The 13270-nt window shown below is 36.6% G+C and overlaps 1 long non-coding RNA gene across 31 annotated transcripts in view; it reads right to left on the bottom strand.

Annotated features, from left to right (window-relative positions):
• LOC136246473 (uncharacterized) overlaps positions 1-7093 on the bottom strand; it is a 31352-nt gene extending 24259 nt beyond the window's left edge. For 4 of the 31 annotated variants that reach the window (XR_010696455.1, XR_010696461.1, XR_010696460.1 and 1 more), the window contains exons 1-5: positions 6896-7087; positions 5510-6405; positions 4539-4662; positions 4151-4481; positions 4055-4104 (exon numbers count right to left, since the gene is read on the bottom strand). This is a non-coding gene — a long non-coding RNA (uncharacterized lncRNA). Of the gene's footprint in view, positions 1-3997; positions 4105-4150; positions 4482-4538; positions 4663-5502; positions 6406-6455; positions 6542-6895 lie in introns of all 31 variants that reach the window. The other 27 variants (XR_010696452.1, XR_010696457.1, XR_010696459.1 and 24 more) reach the window with 20 other exon arrangements.
• Positions 7094-13270: the final 6177 nt, after the last annotated feature.

The following is a 13270-nucleotide window of genomic DNA, read 5'->3' as shown; positions in this document are numbered from 1 at the left end:
GTTTACATGCTTTCAAGCAGGAAGGCAAGGCTGCCCACATTAATTTTGTGAAAAATGCCAGGGATTCAAACTTGGGTTCAAACAATAATGAACTCATACTGTTCAATAGACCACTAAACTAGACTACAGTCAACAGTATGTGTATGTCTGTTAGAGACTGTTGGAATTGTGTGGATATTAAATAATATTACATATCTAGTTCTGAGAAGTGTTAATGTACTAAGAAATAATATTCAAGTGCTATCATCCATGTAACTACCTTACCACAAAGTTGTTTACAACGTTCCAACAGTTTATTGGTGTAATAATAAGGTTGAGGACCCACTTCTTCCTGGAGTATCCTTTTTGGTCCACCATCATATTATTCATATAGTGATATATATTTGTGTAGTACAGCCATAGTTAGAGTAGCTCACAACATTCATATGTATGGTAATAGGATTTGGGTCTTCCACACAGGTACAATTCTATGAACTTAACAAACAAGCTGGTTGATGTCCCAGCTTTGTAGCAAGTGCTCACCACATCGCTCGTGATACAGTGTAAGGATGGATACTATGTAGTTTGAAGCAAGCTATCTCTTCTTCCCGTCTAATCTGTTATAATACAATGTAATATCATGTCAGATAAAATTGGACCTGACAAAGTGTCAGATCAACAAATACTACTTATAATCTGCTCGGTGACCACACCCCTAAATGATCTACATAGTTGCTATCAGTTCATCAACAGTTCAACAAATCGACTGCATCCTACAGTATGATGCTGAAACCCGAGAGTTAAATATCTTGTATGAACAGGAGATGGCAGCACGAGCTGCCTTCTGAAGTATGCAACGTATTGTAATCTTTGGTAGATGACATACATTGCTACATTTTGTAATGGTTACTGGTATGAAATGGCCTAGACAGCCAACTTCAACTGTCACAAGTTCAACATAAAATCCAGCATGTTGAAGGTCCAGCATTAATGAACCCTAGCAATCTTTTTTACAGTACCTTGCAGCCAAACAATGCTGTTTAGTATTGGTAACAACAGAGAGGTCCAATAGCATGATGGAATCTGTGAAAACCAGCATGAGATCAGGTCTGCTTAGAGCACATGTGATACTAGTGCGATAGTACTTGGGGACTAACACTTGCCTGGTAGCCAGGAAGGTCAGCATAGATGCATTGCAACCTAAGATATGGCATTCTACAAATCATGTGTGCATAATTAGACAACATTTTTAAGGGCAAAAACTGTATGTGCTCTATGTATGGTACAAACAAAATTAAAACACTATTGTGAGGGAATCGTACTGAAAGTTAGATTATTGATGAGTTAGTAGGTAAAAGTCCATTACATATTTGTGTTCCAGAAACTACAGTATATCTGCTTAGGGAAGATTTTCACAATAGAATGCTGATACTTTTGCCCACACTTCTTCCTGGAAATCGAAGTCATAGTAAGATTTTACTGGATCGCACTTAAGGTCACAACACATCTATAAAGGTGGTAAATCCTTAACAAAAACCTGCAAAGTGTAATGGCCACTTTCATTTTCAACTCAGTTGAGTTAAGTAAATCATCCACATTTTTCATGGTTGCTGGATTGATTGCAGAGGCTGTTCTTTGTTTGTAGCACTGTGTAATGGGCTGAACATAGCTGAAAGTTAAGAACAATGACCACTTCACTTTCTAGTCAATAATCGATAGTCAGCACATGTCCAGACCAAAAATTAACTCTGGCACCATTGTTTCTTTTGATACACTATACACAGGTTCACCAGACATAATAATGCTACATAAAGTAAACAAACAAGTATAAGGAAAAGTTACGTTTGATTAGAGATCATAGAAAAAGTTGGGAAACAAGGGAGGTCACCTACCCCTGCAGATACACTAGTTGACATTTCAATCATGGGTATAGAGTAAAGTAAGGACTAAATATTCACTAGTATATCTGCAGGTGTATGTGACCTTTCTTGTACTCTTGTCAGCAATGTTTGCATTACAATGGCACCACATATAACAGTGATAAACCCACCACACACACACACACACACACACACACACACACACACACACACACAATAGACTGAACTACTGGACTGGTATACTGGACTTAAGTTCTCTTTTTTTCTTGCCTTTATACTAAAGAGGTGCTTTATAAATTAATGCCATTCATCAGAAGACATAAAACTTCCACAATGTTTAGCAAAACCATACAAAAACATTAGTGTAGTTCAATATTGAGAATAATGTCCACCGCTAGCAATGATACAAGCACTGTGCACTGTTAATACTGCTAATGCATCTGTATGTCTTCTCTACACTTCTGTAAAATAGCACACATTGACAGAGGTCTTACACTATGCAATTACAGTATTAACATAATAGCATCACCAACAACATTTCAGTACCCTGAACATTCACTCTAGCTTTTCTAGCTCTTTAGTTTATAATGTTTGTAAACAGTAACAAGTGAGCAGTGTTGCAGTTAGCCAGAGAAAATCAGTTTACACACTTTTAAACAGGAAGGTAAGGTAGCCCTTATTTTTGGTGAAAAAATACAAGAATTCAAACAATAATGAGCTCATAGTGTTTAATAGACCACTAAACTAGACTACACTACACTACAGTCAACATTATGTGTATGTCTGTTAGTGACTGTTGGAATTGTGTGGATATTAAATAATATTACATAACTAGTTCTGAGAAAAGTTATTGGAATAAGAAATAATATTCAAGTGCTATCATCCATGTAACTACCTTACCACAAAGTTGTTTACAACATTCCAACACTTTATTGGTGCAATAGTAATATTGAGGACCCACTTCTTCTTGGAATATCCTTTTGGACCACCATCATAATATTCATATAGTGATAATTTATATTTATGTGGAGTAGAGCTATAGCTCACAACATTCATAATGTACATAAGGTAATGGCATTTGGGTCTTCCACACAGGTACAATTCTATGAACTTAACAAACAAGCTGGTTGATGTCCCAACTTTATAGTAAGTGCTAATGTTTGACACTCAAAGACCAACTGAATGGTTGGGAGGAATTAAGGGATGGATTGTTCTGAACTACATAGTATCTATCCTTAACTAGTCCCTCTGATAGGTTAACATGAATGGTTCAGTTGAAATCATGTTCTAAAAGTATGGGAAGTGGTGGTTAAAATAGTGTCAGATGTGGTGGCCCAGAGAATGATTGCTTGGGTTGTGTACACATGAGCAACATGGAGTTCTGACTATGTTAGGAATGACGCTGACAAGCTTGAATTCATGGCAGTTGAACATGTTACCATGGTTGCTCACCATCTCCCAATAGCAGTAAAATCTACTGTAGAGCCTACAGAGTAAGCCAACTTTATGTCTCACAAATGAGGAAGGTTATGTAAAGCTGAGGTGACTAAGTTCTGAGCAGGTGTGCAGTACCACAGATGCTGAAATTGTGATATCTATTCCCAGCATGATTCTTATTGGTACTTAGAGGTACTTTCGTTACAAAAAGATAATACATTTAAAGTTTCTCTGCCGTGGGGGCACAAATACAATTTGTTGGCTAAAGCTTGCGTTACAAATGAACATTGGGTCCCTTCATCAAATGCATGGATAGCTTGTGGTTGCCAGCTCTAACAAAGGCTACATTGGTTTTAAAAAGACATGCTGAACTAGAACATCAGTTACTGGTCAGGGAGTGTGTTATTGTGGTAAGGTCAGTGACTGGATGGGTTGTAGCAAAAGTCAGTGATGGGTTCATTGCACTCCACAATGACCGAGCAGATGTGAATTGCTCTGTGAAGTAGAGTTTGATTATGTTGCAATGGGTGTGTTGTGCATGCCACACAGGTTACAGTGGTGTTTCTTATGACATCCCCTGCATCTATTCTTTTAGTTGCAATTAATAGCCTTGTAGTTTCCTAAACAATTAAAGTATAGCCATTTCTTTTTTACCATTTCTGACCATGCTTTTATGTCAGTTACCACAATGAAGTACACACCACTAATTGGACTCTTTCTGGACTCTTACAATACACACAGGTTGATTTTCCACTCACTATGTACTTTCTTCTCCCTTGTTGACAGTCCTGACTGACCCTACATACACCTGGAAAGAAAAATTTGATTGACTATGATTATTACAACTTTCTCACCCAGACTCTAACCCATGGATTGTAATATCTCTTTCAATACAATACGACGTTCATCAATATCTTCAACTTGAAATGAGTCCAAATATATTTTCCATCCAAGCAGATCTTCAGACAATTTTAGCAGATCAAACTTAGGGAGTCAACTGGAGGGTGCAGATTCAAGAACAAGGTGTCTTGATCCAGAATCCAGGACAGTAGCTGGTGAAATGGCTGCTGTTCTGTAAAGTTACAGTAATAGCATTTCAAGGGTGTCCTTCCATCTCTATCATCTCAAAAGTGTCTCATACAGAATCATCAGCTCCTTCAATCATCGACTGCATCTTCACATGATCTAATTATTGCAGTGATTCTGCCTGTGATTTAACTAGACAATAAAATGTGATATAACTTAACTAGTAGTTTCTTCAGTAGCATGCTGCATCAGATCTAATTCCTCTATCTTTTTCCATAGATGTACATTAAAGGGGCTTGGTATGCCTTGTGAAATCAGTTCAACTGCCCATTCCCTCCATCTATGGAAAAGTAGAAAAGAAATGGTCTACCAGTGAATTTGTTTGTACCATATGTGACCGGATTTGCGAAAAGGTACCTTTTCCACACATTTGACATACCAGCAAACAAAATGATGTAACGCTTGACTCCTTATACTGATTAACTTGCCCTTAGTATCAAACTGTAGCCAGATACTGTAGCTACATGTATTGAAAAGTTCAAGTAATTATATGCCATGATCAAAACGTTATGAAGCTTTAAAGTTCAAAAAACGGGTCAAATTTTGTGTGTGAAAAAGGTACCTTTTCGCAAATCCGGTCACATATTAAGAAATGCCTCGGTACCACAACATCTGTGGAGAGGAACAGCAAATCAATCCTGGTCACAGTACCAATGCCATGCATGGTATAACAGGTTCACAAAAAAACAGAAATCAGGAGGGCTGGTCACTGCATGGATGCTGGACAATGTGTCACACACTCACTCATTGCCAAAAAATAGCATACAGTACACACTAAAGTATATGCATGCACATAACCAACTAATTACAGTCTCACTACTACTATTACTAGAGTCAGTTCATGACATCTAGATCTATGATTTGCTAGATACACATGCACATTACAGGGGCAGATCCAGGATTTTTCAAGAGGGGGGTCTCTGAGCTGGGTGGAGGGTTACCCCCCTAAAGTTCACATAATTATTCAACTCAGCCTACGGCTGTACGTAGCATTCATACATAAAATGTGCCCTTAGGCAAGCACGATGTGTGTATCTATCTATAACTAGCCGGAAACCTACACTGCTGTTTGTGCAGCTTATTGCTATACTATGCTAATAATTGTAGACTTATAGCTTACTACATACGCAACTTCCTGGCACACAGTAATCATGACGAATGATGCAGCACTTGTTCATCACACCATAGATTTCGATCACACTTCTTGCTTGCCGTCACCCTCGCAGACTGAAGTGGCACCAAAAGTCAACCTTGTGCAAGTGCGAGTAGAAGTTGGTCTTCCTGACCAAGTCAAAGAACTACTGAAGTAGCTAACTCCTGTGTCACTTTGTAATTCATACTGTCGAGCGCGGGGACCAACATTCTGTGTCTTCTGGGTGAGGTCTCAAGAACAGCCAAGTAATATCATGCGCCCATATTAACCAAAGGCGGAGTCAGGTGTATTACCACAAAAGAAAAGTACCGGCAGTAAAACACTCTTTATATACAAATCAGACGTACCTTTACAACATCAGTGATTACAAATGCCATTGCTCCCTTGCAGCTGCCAGCTCTTCTACGCACAGTAAGCGTGTGTCTTCCGCCATTTGTTGATCTTTTGCCATTGTTCCAGTCTGTCATTGATGAGTATTGTGGTTGCAAAAGCTTTGGAAATGGCCGGAAGGCACAATATAATTCCCAACTGTTGCAGAAATTTTGACGCTTGTCACACAGATGGTGAAAAGTTTCAGATCTTTTCCAGACTTACAGCAGACAGACTATGCTCCCAACCTTATCATAATACTATGAAGAAGATTTGGCTTTTCTTGTCTTGGTTGGTAGGGCAGCTTGAATTCAAAAGTTCATGTTTCTTTTGGAAGTTTTTAAAGAAAGCAGCCCTGCGCTGTAAATATAGCAAATCATTTGCTTACTTCTGTGTGTACTTTTCAACTATATACAACCGCTCTAGATAAGATCTGGCTAAGTAGCTAGCAATCAGCAAGTTTCATCTGGTCCTTCGCGTGAGCAAGAAATTTTGAAAATACTGTAAAATTTGAATACAAAGTGATATTTTTGTGAAGACAACATTCATACATCCAGATGTAGCAATGGTATTCTACAATGAACATCCCACATTGTAGGGGATTGATTTGTAAAAGTAATTTTTCTGTTTGTGGACCCTACGCACATACAATAAGACAGATTAATTGACGTTACAATATCACTGTATCTATTGTCTATTCCTTAGTTGCCACCTTTTGATATTACATTTTTTTCAAAACAGCCTATTTTACCCCTAGTTTTCACAGTTTGGCTGTTTGGATTAGATTGGCTCATGGCGGCCATCGGATTACCGCGTCCTCTTATAAGAAAAAGAGGGCGCAAAATCAATCTAATACATGCCGCTTAGTTTACGACTTGTTTTTCCCTCAGCTAACACACAGCCGTGACAAAACAACTTCACATAACTACTGTACCGTATTAAAAAAAAAAAAAATTAGAACTACAAAAAACTAATTAAGGTGTGTTCTTACCGTCTAGCTTCATACAAATACGAGGCTGCACAGGTTAGTTCACTTGGGTTAGTTTACTCCGTCCCAGGACTGAGGAGGAACTTTGAGAGAGGGTCTTTCCAGAGGCCCTCGCTGATTAAACTGATATCCGGTGTGACAATCAACACCCACGTGATAACTCGTTTCATTTTTTGTAGCGTGATACTGTACAGAAGACATAGAATTTTCTTCAAATTCATTTTATGTATTCATTTTAACATTTCATCTCTATTGATGGTTGAAAGATAAATTTAATATATATATATATATATATATATATATCGGAGGGGGGGGGGGCTTTGGGGGCTGAAGCCCCCCCCTTCATATTTAGGCTTTACTTGATCAATATGCTTAGTATTATAATGAAATTTTGTCTTAGCATAATTATATGATCACTAATAATATAAATACTCATAAAACCACCTTATAAACATCTTTCCAAGGTATTATCAGTGGATTTATGCTAAAGTTTATGCAACAAGGACTCGGATCAGCATTGGAGGTGTACAAGATCGAGATACTCTAATAGAGCAGTCAGCTAACTACTCTAATAGAACATTCACTGTAAACATGTAGTTAGTTCTGTTATATGGAATTTTTCCAAATCTACCTGCACCTATGCATACAATGAAGTGCATTGGTCTGTTTAAAGTGCTTCATTCATCTACTTGTGCAGTTTGTATGTATGGCAATACTTAATTCAGGTACACAATTTCCATTGAAAATGCTCTCAGATTCAATCTTGTATTGTTCAAGTTTCAAAATTTTCCACTTTCAACATTGTTATTCTAACATGCACCTATTCAGTGTTGTACAATTGTGAGAGGGGTGCATCATGTACTTGGTTGTCTGTAACCTACCCAAACTTTTCCATTAGCAAAATGCTTCAGAGAGCCATACCTACAATCTAAAGGCAGTATATAAAATATCTACAGGCAGAAATATTATGAATTTTATGTGGAAATGTCTCAAATTGCAGTATTTTAGCATCTATTTTCAAAATTTTTCCAGGGGGGGGCATGCCCCCAGACCCCCCTAGTTCCAGCATGCTTTGCATGCTGGGAAGTGTGCTTCACACATCTCTACCCAAGAGATTAGTACCTTGAGTTAGCCCCCCCCCCCCCCTTTTATAAATCCTAGATCCGCCCCTGTATATATACCTCAAACAGGCGCTTGAGGACCCAACTCTAGACTACAGCAAATAAATAGATATTCTCCCCCTAGCTATATTTATTGGGGAAAAAGCTATAAAATAATGGAAGCCAAAGAGTAGAGTGGTCGTTGTAATTAAGAGTCACTTAAACCACTGCTATCACTTAATATTGTGACCCTGATTACTTGTAGGGAAAGGTGTAATCATAAACCACACTATCCTTAGGCTAAAATTCAAAAATTTTCCTACCATGTGGTGGGCTCTATGATCTTTTCTCTAGTTGTTATGAAAATATTTACAGGCACTCTATAATGACAGTTGAAATGCCATAGTCAACTTAGTTGGTGCACTTTATACTGTAACTTTACTAGCTACAGGGTGAGGGGTACGAGTAGCTAATCTGGGACAGTGTTCTCATAGTGAAGCAGCTTAAAGAACTATGGCATCATCAACTAATTGGATTCATGATTAGCACTGTCTACAGTATGTCGATCTGAAGTGGTATCATCCCTTTCTTTCTAAATCTAACCCGCTAAATATATTTAAAGCTATGTGACCCACAATACCCCTTGACCCATGATACCAGCATCTATACTTTATGTACATGTAATAGTTAGACTTCAGACCACAGGGGTCTAAGTAATATCATTATAGCAACCTGACGGCCCTGTGTTGTGGAGTCTGAGCAAAGTGAAGGCATTACTACAGGGCCTGAGGGTTACTAAATTACTTAATCTGAGGTCTAACTTACTACCTTTATGTAGTTGTTGTACCTTAACACTCTTGACAGCTGCTTGTAACAGAGAAACATAGCATTGATTGATATAAACAAGCCATCTCTCCACCCAGTACGGGTTTAAAATTAATTTTTAGGTGTGAGAGTTGATACGCATAATAAACATGGAAATGGTCTAAGTAATATAGACACCTCCAAATCCACCATGAAAGGGTCTAATTATATCTTGTATGTCATAGCATGTAGAAGTTGTTTTGCATACATGCGATCACTTATTAAGCTAGCTATGAAAAATGTGTTACCAACACATATATTTGAAAATGCAGCTCAAAAGGTCACTGATTTTTGGAAGTACTGTAACTTACTAGCTAATGCCCATTACATGGAAAACAAATGCAGAGATTTTGGCTTAAGTTAAAGCTTTTAAAATCTAGATGTGTGGCCTGAAAACATAACATGTGTTATGATTATAATGGGGGTTATGAGCTGGGACTCTTGTACACTATCTGAGAAATCCATAAAAATACTGAATTATGGAGTTACAAATCCAGTTATTTTCATACTCCAAATATAGTCATTATTCTAAAGCCCATGATCTCGTTAGTCACCACCCTCAATGTTTTCATAACTGAGTGTGTAACCAAATGGAAATGTAGCTAATTGTCCACTGGATGTATTGTATGATTGATTACTATAAACTTGTGCTGTTGAGTTTGTCTCTCGGTAAAAAGGTTTATATTGTAATAATAATTGTTTATTGAAATACTAATACATATTTTGAATGTTGGAATGTTCGTAGTGACTTCATGCACCATTTTGGGTGTTTTGGAGCCATGAACTACCTCTCAGTTTATAATCACAATTAATATTGGACATTTTGAAACCCACATCAAAACGACATTTTGTTGGCTACAAAATTAATGTATTTTGTCAAATAGAAATATTATACATTGTACGTCTGAATATCTGCATTACCACTTAAAGGTCCCTATTGATTTTAATTTGTGTTTTAGTGGCTCAGTATTTTCTAGCTTGTAGCTATTTGAAATATTTGTCATTTTTTCAATCATTACTGTATAAAGCTTTCATAATTGTTACCATGGAGACTGTTATCCAGTTGAACTGCAGTGTTATAACAGCTACTTTATTATTCTGAAGCTTCAAATAATTTGCCAATTCACAGCAAAACTCATGGATACTAAAAAATACTTACTGATACTAACTCTGTATTTATTGAATTTTACTCAGTATCACTCAGCTTTGGAACTATGTTTTAAAAGTAAAGCTTAGCCAGAGGCAAAACTACATTACTAGTCATAGTAGTAGACTATTAGTGTGCAAATTTTGACAGAATTTGAATAATGGTCACAAGATGGTCCCCTGATGGAGCAATACGGAATACAATACGGAGTTAGTATCAGTCAGTAATATTTAGTATCCATACATGAGTTTTGCTGTGGTTGATTGGGCAAGTCCATTCCAGTTTACTTTTCCAAATATGCTTTTAATAACACTTGCTCAATTGCTTATTCAACTCTTACATTCTCAGACTATATCATCTTTCCTATAGTAGTGTAGTTATAATGATTGTTCTATTGGAGTATTTGACTCTTTTATAGATAGTCTTTCAAAGGTTATTGAATTGTGCTGTGCATAAAGTATTGTAGATAAGAAATAATGAATACATCTGAAGATATGCTATCAGTCATAGTGATAACTAACAGAATATTTTTTTTAAATCGGAAAGTATAATTATAATGTAGAACAAAGAAAATTAAATAAAATGATTTAGAATAATTTAAACTAAAATAATGGTGCTGTGATCTACATGAAAGATCTCCACTGCTTATGCTACAGTATCTCATTACCAAGCATTACAATAATCAATGCATAAACATAGTGAATATTGAACTATTTACACAGTGTGTCATGATCATCTCCTGAAGTTTGAATCTTAATATTTTGTAAAATATATATATTCAGAATTCATGCAGTTTTGGTTTACAACTCATGCTGCAATTTCAATCTTGTGTTTTTGGTTTAAAAATTTGTCTCTAAGTGGGTTATATTAGCTATAGCCTAATAATCTGTATTTGCAGCTAAACTGTGTCCTTTTTGTTGATATAAATTATTGATAAGTTGGCCATGACTGAGGGTAAAGACCTTCATTTGTAATAGCTGCATCTTGTGTGGTTCATCTATTGTCTTAATTGCTCTTCTTGTAATGCCTCTGGCATGATGACAATATCACTTCATAAATCAAATAGCAATCAATCCATGATTCTCACAAGATTTTAGTGAAACATTTTGAAATGGTTTTGTACGCAGAATGCATTCATAGCAACATACAGGTGTACGTAGTATCCCAGCCAACTATATATCTGCAGTAACAACATACACTATGCAAACTGTCAATGTCTGCTGTAATAAGAGACTGACTACTCTAGGAGTCTACAGTTGGTCAGTTGCACTTGTTTTTATGTTGCATTGCAACACTGGATGAATAAGCTTATCCCAATTTTGTAACCGTTGTCCTCCATATGTCATTCAAACCAGGGGAGGTGGAGCAGGCCAAAGAGTGAGGGGGCCAAGCCAGCTGTAAGTTGAAAACCAAAAAAAAAAAAAGGTCACAGCCTGCTGACAATAGCTGCTCTCCACCAATTAATTATATCTCCTTATTTATAACTACACATACGTAGCTAAGTAACTTGCTACACTGCTTCTCTGAATACTGTGACTGCTCTATTAGAGTATCCAGATCCTGACCGTTCTATTAGAGTATCTCGATCTTTTCTTGCAAGCAGTGTCCCATAAAAGTGGGGGGCCATGGCCCCCCTGGCCCCTCCGTCTCCACCGCCTATGATTCAAATGCTATTAAACATTTGTTAGACATTCCTGCCTGTATTTTCTAATGTACTCAATAAATATCAAGAGACAAGAGTATTTGTTTTTAATCTGATTGGAATCAGCTACTTTGACATGCACAATGTTTCAAACAGAAAAGGTACATTTTTTTCTTTGGGGCTCCCCCATACATAAATATGGTGCAATCAAACTATGAAGCCATCTTGTAACCTGGATTGTTTTGAAATTGCAGCGGCTTCTAGTTGCACGTTTGTACACGTACTGGAAGTATGAATAATATCCTACACTCACACCAAGCAGGGTAATGTCATCTGATAGTAATACAATTAACTATATTAAAGAGTAACATGTGTCCAGGCCTGTGAAAATAGGGTGTGTGGGCACATAACATTTCCTTTTTTATCTTTAATCACTCATAACTTTTTCTACCATCTGATTGTGCTATTATGGTATTGCGATTTTCAGCCTTATTAAACTTTTAATTAACTTTTTAAGTAACAGAATGTCAATATTCTATTCCAGAACAGAGATATTACCTGTAACAGTTGTATTTTGGAGTTTAAGCCTAAATGCACTATTTTTGCAGAATGGTCACAAATTATGCTGATTGATGGTACAAGTTATAATGATTTTTGAAAAAGCATAATATTTTTATGCTCCACACAATAATGGTTTTCATATATGTACCCTATAGATCACATATGTAAAGTTTGTAATTTGATCTTTGATTTGCATACTAATCTAATTCCACTGACTGCCTCCATCAAAAGAGTTACACGTAATAAACTCTGTCTAATGTAACTACACATAATTATGTGCATGACACTGTCTGTCTTATATAGCCTTTCAAATTAATGTGATTTAATAAATCATAACCTGTCTTGTGTATAAGGTGGTGATCTTAAACTTTGTCAGCTTACAGTCCTTGTCTAGCAAAGTGATGTGTCAAAGATTCAAATACATCCATTAAAGGTAAAGAAAGTTATGAGTTATCAAACTTGGAGAACCTGAAAGACAGTTTATTTTTCCAAATTAGATCACATATTATAGAGAACTTACATAATTGAGCATGAGAATGTAGCACATTATTAATCTTACCACTACTGGTAGATTACGTACATACCAGAGTGCCTAAAGTTTAGCACAAGAAACTACTGCAGTATAGCAAATGAGACAAATAATAGCTGCACGTAATAACTACAAATGAGTGTAATTAGGTGCTGAGCCCACTCACCTACTCTCATCCATAATATTTACAAATGTGCAGAAAGACTGTTTTTACTTAGCAACTCCCACACTCTCCTACCAAAAATGTTGTGGTTGTATTGCTTTCAATTCTTTCACAAGATCTAATTTTCTGATTTGCTAGATTGTATGCATAAACAACTATTATTGATTATTTGTAATAGCCTTAGGCATGATAATTGTATGCATATATATAGTCAGTTCCTAAAACAGACACCAGACTCCACTGCCAGCTGCAACTCAGAATTCAATTCGGTATCAATATTATTTCTTTATTTGGTTCTACTAAACCAACATTTATGAGTGTAGTGATGAATTTACCCCAACCCATAGCATACTCTCTGTACTCTTTAACCAT

This window comes from Dysidea avara, chromosome 2 (assembly GCF_963678975.1).
Source record: "Dysidea avara chromosome 2, odDysAvar1.4, whole genome shotgun sequence".
Taxonomy (NCBI): domain Eukaryota; kingdom Metazoa; phylum Porifera; class Demospongiae; order Dictyoceratida; family Dysideidae; genus Dysidea; species Dysidea avara.
Note: the sequence above shows the minus strand (reverse complement) of the source record. Positions and strands in the feature narration are given on the sequence as shown.